The sequence below is a fragment of the Triticum urartu genome, chromosome 7 (genome assembly GCF_003073215.2).
Source record: "Triticum urartu cultivar G1812 chromosome 7, Tu2.1, whole genome shotgun sequence".
Taxonomy (NCBI): domain Eukaryota; kingdom Viridiplantae; phylum Streptophyta; class Magnoliopsida; order Poales; family Poaceae; genus Triticum; species Triticum urartu.
This window is the reverse complement of record NC_053028.1, coordinates 320707452-320717182: the sequence shown is the minus strand read 5'-3', so window position 1 is coordinate 320717182 and position 9731 is coordinate 320707452. Positions and strand designations below refer to the sequence as shown.

Genomic DNA, 9731 nt, shown 5'->3' with positions numbered 1-9731 from the left:
AAAGGTAACCGGTAGGTGACTGTTGAATCGACAGTAGTTACGAAAGGGGGAAATAGCTCAGTTGGTTAGAGTGCTGGTCCGTCACACCAGAAGTCGCAGGTTCGAACCCCGTTTTCCCCGCCCGATCTTCCTCTTCCTGCCCGACTCATTTTGAAAACACTGGAAGCTGCTGATCCCAGCGTAGCATTCAAGACAATTGTTCCTTCTTCGGTCTCCCTCCACCCCCTTCGTTTGTTGTGGGTCTCACCGCAGGCACTTACTTAATGAATGAGTGAAGATCTTCCTTCCCCCCTTGTGTCTTACCAAGGACTGAGTTCCCACTTGTGGCGAAAAAAAAAGTATACCATCCCACCCGGCCCGGGGGGTTAAGGTTCCTCTCGGAGACTGCCAGTCTACAAGAAGCTGGCAGAGCTTTAGCCATTGGACCACATCCATCCATCCTCCTACCTAAAGACGCCTTTTCTTGTTCGTTCTTCGAATTACGCTAGTGGAGACTAATTCCTTCCGGCTAATGAAGATACTACCCCAGTCTTCCCATTCATTCCCAGTGGATCCTTCTTATCCCTTTTCATTGAACGAACCAAGTTCACCTATACGAGAGTGAGGAATAGAAATCCTACAATCAACTTCCCACTTTTGATGTCCCGTTTGACGATTCTGCTGCGTCTTTAGAAAAAAAAAAAGGAGAAGGACAGGGGTCGCTAGTCAGAAAAGCTATAACTATCAATTCGAATTCTGAATGAATCAAATCTCCCCAAGTAGGATTCGAACCTACGACCAGTCAGTTAACAGCCGACCGCTCTACCACTGAGCTACTGAGGAAGAACGGACTTAAGGAAGCTGACTCTCGTTCTTTGGCCCAACCAACCGCAGACCGAAAATCCTAAAAGTGCGTCACTTTTTCTCTTTCACATACACCGGGAGAAAGGGTGACGATAGCAATCCCCTTTGCCTCCCCGGCCGGGGCAGGATAAGGGGGGCAACGGTCAACCATCAACTCTCGATATGCATATTGATCAATCGATCTCCGCGTCCTGCCAGTTCGCTAAGTAGACTCACTCTACCGAGGGGCAACTAAGGTTGGTTCCTGCCAATTCCCTTGCTGATCAGCCTTGAAATTGGCAAGTATGAGAGAGGACTCTCTCTGTCTCTGCGAGTTTCAACTACTAAGTGAAGTTAAGTAGCACTTCACCTATTCTAAATGTGAATAGATTCCGATCAAGCAAGCAGGAGAAGGTGGTCCTTTCATCTCTCTGTCTGCTCCATGCTCTATAAAGGATCATGAGCAGGTTTAATGCTAGAAAAAACTAGATCTGCCTAATCATTTCGGTAGATGAAGTAGTGGGAGGTCACGAAGGAAGTAAGGGGGCATGTTAAGTTGATAATTTCGAACATTGTAGCATCTTTTTGACGGTTGGGCTTTGAGTTGAGAACTTTTAAGAACTCTTAATATGAAAATACACATTCTAAAATGATGCATCGAGCGAGACCATTCTGTTTCATTGTGAATGAAAGACGTTTTCGACCAACAACATCTACTCATATCCAGCTTCGTGTCATTTTTGAACACTGCGATCAGCAAGCAGCAAGCGGGGGAGAGTCAAGTCAAGTACAACACAGGACTGACGGGGTGGGGCGCGCCAAAGCAACCCGGGACCCCGGAGGGGTCACTACAAAAGCGCTGGCGCCTTCTTTTGAAGGTGAAAAACTACGCTAGCTAAGAAAAAGAAAAGGGCTGCGCTAATGGCAAGGAGCAAGAAAAGGGCAGCTAGCTCGAAATCCGATAAATCGAATACCTCCTGGCTTCAGTTATGAGAGAGAACTCCAAGGCAGGATAAAGACTGAGTTGGATTCAGCCGCGTGGGGAATGAAACAACATTCATGGAATGAGTTGAGGCAAAACCTCCAGCTCTTTTTGAGAGTCAGGGGCTTTAAAAGCGCTTTAAAAAGGGCTGTCTGCATTACTGGATTCACTATATCAAATTGTAGTAAAAACAAGGGGCCACGTAGACTATTCTGAGGTGGTATGCTAAATCCATGATCAACTGATGTAGCTAGTGTGACTAAAGCAGCAGCTATTGGCTTAACTGGTTCTAAACTCTCCCACCCGATAAAGGAATTGAAAGACTACCCCGGGCCACGTAGACTATTCCCTTCCGCGGACATTCTTTTCTAGAAGGAAAGTAGCAAAGCCGAACGCAAATACACATGCAAATTGCGTCGACTACCTCATCACTGTCCAAAATGGGGGATACCGCTATTCATACATGGATGGACGAGGGACTCCGCTGACAACATCATTAGATGACTTTTCTCGCGGAATGCTATTAACGTTGGAAAAAAACACAGCTCTCAAACTCACCCTCCGGGTGATAGGTAGAAGCATTAGTACCTAACGGAGCGGTATCTAACCAAAAAGGGAGGTGATGTTCTTTTTAGAAACAGGATGGAGCATGGCTTCCTTTCTTCTTAGATACATTTCATTCATTCCATTTCTCTATAGTTTACACCAGAACATCTTGCTAATCCTGACAGATCTCGAAAAGGGTGGGGGCACTAGAACCAAATCTACATACACATCGAAACTTCCTATCTCAGCCAAGCTAGCACCTTCATCCCACCAATGCATTGTATGACTCTCCACCCCCTTTTCCTCCCTCATGAAATCCGAATTTCCCGCAATGAAATTCGATTTCGTTCATGTCGGCGGTTGGCAAAACGGCCCTGAGATCCGGGACTGGTAAAACATGGGTGCCCAATTTGCTTTTCCGTGCTCCGCCTTAGTGCCCTTATGAAGGCGGCGGGGAGTCCTTAGCCTTTGAACCAAACTCTAGGGAACGCTCAATTGCCTGACGTCTCAACTGCAATGGTGAACTCAGTGACATACACTGAAATGGATTGCATCTATTGTTCCAAACAAGGCTGATATTAGCATAAAAGCCCTTCCATGCAATTTCTTGCTTCGCTCTACAGACGAAAGTGCCGGATAGTCAATGGTAACCAGAAGATCTATGGTTTTTGAGAGAAGGTAATTGGAAAAACGATTCATTCCTTTGCTTTCTTTCAGATATCTATTCAATAAGATGATCTAACCTTACCTGATAACTAGATTCATGAAGAAGCCCAAAAAGTGCCGGGCTTAGTGCAGCCCAGTTCCTAGCCAGTGTGGGGTTCTGCCATGGATATTTGGTCCACTCCAGAATTCCATTCATTTTTCAAACGTAACTCGATTGACTCAATTCACAAACGGCAAGGAAGTCAAAAGTGACGCTTACAGGTCGTACGACAATTTCTTCTCTTCCGGGACTACATACATCTTTTCTTTAACAACTACCATACAAGCTATTCGCTTAATACATGCTAGTAGGTAGGCTGGTGGTGGAGTATTTATTTGCGTATTTTTTTGGTCTGTCTGTATTTCGGTTTTGGGATGGTGCGAATCCATCTATCCACCATTCTTTTATCTTTCAGTAGTGTCAACCTCAGTTCTGGTTCTTTATCTTGTTGGAATACTACTCCGTTGTCCTGGAAGCAATGCTTGAAAGAAAGCGTAAGGAAGCGTCAAATCAGTATGATGTATTGGCAAAGCCAGTAAGAAGGGAATCGAAAGTAGATAGGGACTCCCACTGTAGATGTGGTTTTATACTTGATGAATTGGTACCTTATAGCATAGAGAATTTACTTTTCTTTCAAAAGGATATATCAACCTGTAGTGAAACCGGGCCACCGAGCTTGCTTTTACCGCTCTTACAGCTCTCTCTCTTCTTTTTTATGGGTAGTTTGGCCAGAAAGAGAAAGAGGAATGTACCCATTTCTATTTATCCATTCTCATAGAAAGTACCAAAAATGTTTTTGAATGTATGGAGCAGGCGTATGAGTTGATATCTTCAAGAGTCAAATCCTTTTCTTGCCCACCCAGCCATAAGAAAAAAATCGTTACGAGCGGTCTTAAACCCTCACCTCAATCTCAAAAATGGAATTGAAAAGCTCCAATTTAAATAATGGTACCGGGGAAATACCCAGGGAAGAATCATTCTTTGAATCATCCAGATCTATTAGCGAATTCAATAAAAAACGAACTGATCCTTGGAATACACCATCATCTTTCGAAGTGTGCAGTCAATATTATGTTATATTCAAAGAAACAAGTCAAAGAGTAAAGGCTTCGCCCTTCAATACCACAATTCCAATCGAAATTCCTACGAGATTGACGTTCGAAGAAAAAGACATGGTTTGATAGAAACTTTAAGTGGGTATCAAATAAACTGGAATGAATGGTATCAATTTCTTCTTTTCTATACTGAATCTGCTTCGGTATCTCTTTCTTCCTTCCCTTCTGTAAACCAAGCAGTGACTAGCCTCTGGCACTCACTTTCCAAAGCACCAATTGACTTGCTTTCAGAACAACCCTGATCAGTTATACCTGAAATACCACCCGTACGTAGTACGCCATTCCCAACGCGGAGCGCCTTTATTTTCGTATTGAACTCCGCTAGGAAGAAAAAGTTAGACCGTAGCCTTGTCAAACAACCTCGTTTCTCGCTTTTGTCTATTGACTCGTGGGACTCTACTGAATTCCAGCATGGGTGTGGTAGATTACTGACGTGAAGCCGGACCTCTATGAGTGCTCTACATGGCCGGATCAAAGCTCCAAATCGTAATGTCGCGGCATACATAATCAGAAAATAGGATTCATGAGAGCGTTTTCTTTAGCTGTTCCTTAAGAAAGCTATCGACTTAACCGCTTGTGTTAAACATATAGATTGTCCTATTCTCTCTTTTTTTTCTCAAATGACCTATTTCACATAACTGATGTTGATTACAAATTTTGCCTTGCGTCACATTATCGTGGTGATCAATTCCTTTCGTGGATCGATCGAAATAACCGATTTTGGTGTATTAATTCAAGATAGGTAATTTTCCTCAAGGTCATAAAGATCGGTCATCTAGCGTGGACTTCTGACTCTAAGTGGAAAGTCTTTCTCATCTACCTCTTCCATCCAAAACCGTTTTTCCGCATTTTTTTCTGCCAAGTTACTTAAATCTATATCGGAGCTATAGGATCGGTAGACCCGTAAGCGAAGATGGTTCGCTCCCACATAAAGAGACGGATATTCGATGTGTTTAGCATAGTGACACTTTTTTTGGTGCCGAAACAACCCCAATCCCTTTGGTCATTCCGCTTTTCGTGCCGGCCTGTATTCGGAGTTTCTTGGATTTGCGGTGCCTGAATGCCTTTCTCCTTCTTTTTGGTGATGTCGGATGCCTGCCTTTGGCGCTCAGAAGTGGATTCTCCTTCAAAGAGGGCTTTTCCCGTAAGAAAGGGACATGGTTGTACTGGATTTCTAGTCCTATAGTGGAAGAGCAGATAGGATCACACCTACACGTAAGTTCGTTCGTTGGGTTAGTGGCCACTCGCACTCCAACCTATCTATATGGCAACAAAGCGAATGACAAGGCCAAAGTAGCTGACTCTTATCGCTAACTTGACTCGGTCTAAGGGCGAGCTTGAATACAACTCACAGAACGACTCCTCCAGGGGCCTTCAGGCACTCAAACAGATAGTGAGACAGACACCATCTATAGAACTTGAATGACAATACACCCATATATTCTAGCTAACAATCAGAAACTGTATCCAAATGGAGGGGACACTCTTCCTTCAGAAAGATGCCTTCGAAAGAAAAGCTCTTCCCCTCAACGACACAGCACATTTTCTCAAATGTTCCACGTTTCTCACCATATCCTCATAGGGCTGAAGCACAAGAAAGAGGATTACTTGGTTACCTTGCTTCCCTCGCCTAGGACAGTAGAAGGATCTGTGGCCGAAGGCACCACAAACGAAGCGGGTCGCCTCTTTTCTGCAGATCTCCGCAAGATGACCCTTCTCCCCGCAACGATAGCACATAACGTTTTTCCCATGCTTGCGCGGTGAGGAGGATGAGGCCTTGAGAAGCTTTTCCACCATTTTTCCCCTTTGGCATTTGGATCCATGTTTTCTTTAACGATCTTCGTGATAGTAAAGGTTTTTTTGGTAGCCTTTGCTTTTGACGGCGATGAAAGAAAGAGAACCCCTTCTATCTTTTGATCATGGTCAAAATCCTATCCAAGTCCCCTTTTTTCAGATCTTTCTCCTGGTTTTGATCATCACCGTTCACCTACTTGTTACGGAGATCCCGACCAATGCACAATCTAGATTTTTTTAGCTTTTTTTCTCCCATCCCATATTGGACGGGCCCAGAAGCTTTTCTCATGTTTGAATGGAGGTCTTCCGCAAATGAATTTCCATATAGGAATTCTATAATGTGCCTGCAGATATTGATTGAAAGCTTGTTTCAGTTGAACGAGGATGTGAACGAGAAGGCAACAAAAGGGAGCTTGGAGCAAGAGGAGTCATTTAGTAGTTCACGAAAAAAAGGCATAGTAGAGAAAGTCTGAGGAGCAGGAAAATTTGGTCACGTAGATCTTCTATTTCGCCGGAATTCATTGATTGCTCCGTACTCATTTACAATGGAAAAACTCCTGTTCGTTGTAAGATCACTGAAGGAAAGGTTGGTCATAAATTTGGAGAGTTTGCTTTTACACGGAGACGAAGACCCTATCGAACAAATAGAGGAAAGGGGAAAAAGTAAAGTCTAAGCGACATATGGATCAATAAGGAAATCCAATTTCGGTAATCCGAATCCCATATAGGTCTTTTCTTCATACTCGACCAGCCCTAGGTTGGGGATAATGAATTTTTCAAATCTTGTTGGGAGATGCTTCGCTCCGAGTCCGACTGGGACGGAATGGGGGACCCAGGCCCTTCAATGCCTCCCTCCGGATCCACTAACTCGGAAGAGCTATTCAAAGCTTTTCTGGCTGACTGTGAGGACGCCTCTGCATCCCGGGAGTAGACCGCTCCCCCGGAAGCTGTGGTCAGTCAAGAGCGGCATCCGAATCCTGCTCCAATGCCTGGAGTGGCAGCGGAAGCTGAACAGAACCCTCCTTCTTTTGATTGGGAGGGACGACCTAAATCCTGTGGTCAGTTCGGACAGGGGCATTACAAATGAGCTATGCTCTATGATTTCGCTTTGTTTACACGGGTGAGTGACCTACACCTTCCAATCTATGGTTTCACCCGCGAGGTAGAACTTTCTCTAAAGCTTCTTCGCTCCGTAATACACTTGCACCTTCCTTTATAACCATGCACTCCCACTACTTCTTTAGGACATGGCTGACTTGCTTATCACAAGTCGTCTCCCGAAAAGGCAAATATCGAGACTGAGATGCTGCTTGGAGTCTTCATTCTCTAGGGAAGAGCTCACTACCACTCATTATCGGAGGGAGACGTAATAATACTGAGCTATTCTTCGATTTCCTTGCTTGCGAGATCAAAAACTGGGTATCGAACAAAGAAATCTGCTCACGGTACCTCTTACCTCAAAACTTCTATTGGATCTGGGATCAGAAGAATTCCAATTTGAATGTGCTCATATCCAACTACCCGAAGGGACGATATTAGGAAAAGCAAAAGGTGCATGGGCGGTTTCAAGTTGTTTTGGTTGCACAGCTTTCGATCACTGTGTCAGCCGAGCTCTAACGCTTCTATAAAGTGAGAAATCATGGTACCTTCACGTCTACCTTTCCCAAGGGCTAGTTCAATTCCAGAGAAATGCAAGCAATCGTATGGGACTCCCGCCGCCTGCTAGGCTCACTATACCAAGTTAAGTTCCTCCAAAGTATTTTCATCATCGGTATCAGCAGAGTCACAAGATAAGGGATAAAGATAGTAGCCCATAGCTCCTTTATCAATTTCCTTCTGAAACTTATTAGGGTCTAACAATGTTGGAGAAGTAGTATTGCTGCTGTCAGAAAGAATAATGGTTTCTTGCCCATTGTGACAAATACTCATTGTTCTGGCCTTCCAATCTAAATTGATTGGACTGTGACGATATAGCCAATCATAACCCAGTATAACATCATTGCTTTCCAATTTCAGTAGCTTGAAGGTGTCTTGAAATGTGTGCCCTTTAATAAGTAGTATCTGTAGTGTAAGCTCCAGTAGTTAATTGACCTCCTCCAGCCACTTTGACAGTAAACAAATGTTTCTGACTCTCATATCAGTGAAGCCCACACCACCATAATCTTTAGGGTGCATAGGTGTTCCCATCTGACCATGTGAAATTTCTTCTTCTTACTCCCAGTAGAAGTGATTTATTATTGTATCAACTTTTTTCTGTATTTTGACAGGCAAAGTGTAGCAACCCAGAAGGTACATAGGGACATTTGATAAACATGCATTGATCAATATATCTCTTCCTCCATAAGAGAAATGTTTGCATTGCCAAGAGTCCAACTTCTTTTCTACCTTTTAATGAAAACAAATCATTAGAGGAGATCTTGTCTTTGCTGATTGGTAATCCCAGATAATATATTTTATTGGAAATTTGCCTATCTCACAGTTATATCAGCTACCCTCTGCTCCTCCTCTACATCAACCCTACTGTGAAAATATCACTCTTCAAGTAATTGACTTTCATGCCAGACATTTCCTCTAAACAGTAGAGAAGGAATTAGAATCCAGTAATAGACTCCATGTCATTATGCAAAAAAGCAAAGTATCAGAAGCATATTGCAAATGACTAATCCCCCCTGGTATCAGATGTGGTACCAAACCTCTAATCACACCTGCTTCCTTAGCTCTATCCAGAATTGCAGATAGTGCATCACCTACTAGGTGAAAAAGCAAAGGAGAAAGAGGATCTCCTTGCCTCAAACCTCTGAAAGTAGAGAAATATTCTCGCCAATCTCCATTCATATTCACACACACTTTGCCTCCTTCCACTGCTTGTGTAATCCAATCTATCCACCTGTCAGGGAAGTTTTTCCTATGCATTACCTCTGCCAAGAAAGGCCACTGAACTCTATCATAAGCTTTTTCAAAGTCCAACTGAAGCAAAATTCCTTCAGAGTGAGAGGTTTTCAACTCATGCAAAACTTCATGAAGAATTACACATCCATCCAAAATGTACCTCCCAGGAATAAATCCAGTCTGAAGAGAGCTGATTACTTGTCGAGCCAGAGGAGTAAATCTAAGTGTCAGAGCTTTGGTAATAGCTTTAAACATAACATTTAGAACACATATGGGTCTATACTGTAGGATACTATTAGCATCCTTAATCTTTGGCAGTAGAGAAATGACACCATAGTTTAGTCTGGACAAGTTCAACCTACCATGATACAGCTCCTGAAGCATTTATATTAGTATATCTCTCAACTGGGCCAAAAAGCTCTAAAAAGCTAACAGAGAAGCCATCTGGACCTAGAGCAGTATTTGGTTTCATGCTTTTCACCACCTTGTCTATCTCTTCACTCATGAAGTTAATACAAGTGAGGACTGATTTCTGTCATTCATATAATTCAGAAGAGGAAGGCCGGTTGAGTGCTTTCCGCGTAAGACTATTGAGTTTCCAGCTGATTGCCCATATTTTCCAGGATAGGATTTGTCCACTTGATTGAATTCATGTCATTGAAGCAATGAACTTGCTAGCCAGCGTGCCAAAAAGGTTGCTGACTTTGGGTACACAGAGTAGTGGCGAGAAAAGGGCTTGCGCCTCAGCCGTTTCGCTTGATTCGGACCTTGTGGTTGTAGTCACAGGGTACAAAGATAACCCCACAACCATTTGTTGTATTCTTTAAGTCAATCGCTCGTAGTATGTGCTAGAATGAGATGAGATCCAGCTCAAAGG

General features: G+C 43.4%; 1 non-coding gene across 1 annotated transcript; it reads right to left on the bottom strand.

Moving 5' to 3' along the window:
• Positions 1-750: 750 nt before the first annotated feature.
• Positions 751-822, bottom strand: TRNAN-GUU. Its single transcript has one exon. It is a non-coding gene; the product is annotated as a tRNA-Asn (tRNA).
• Positions 823-9731: the final 8909 nt, after the last annotated feature.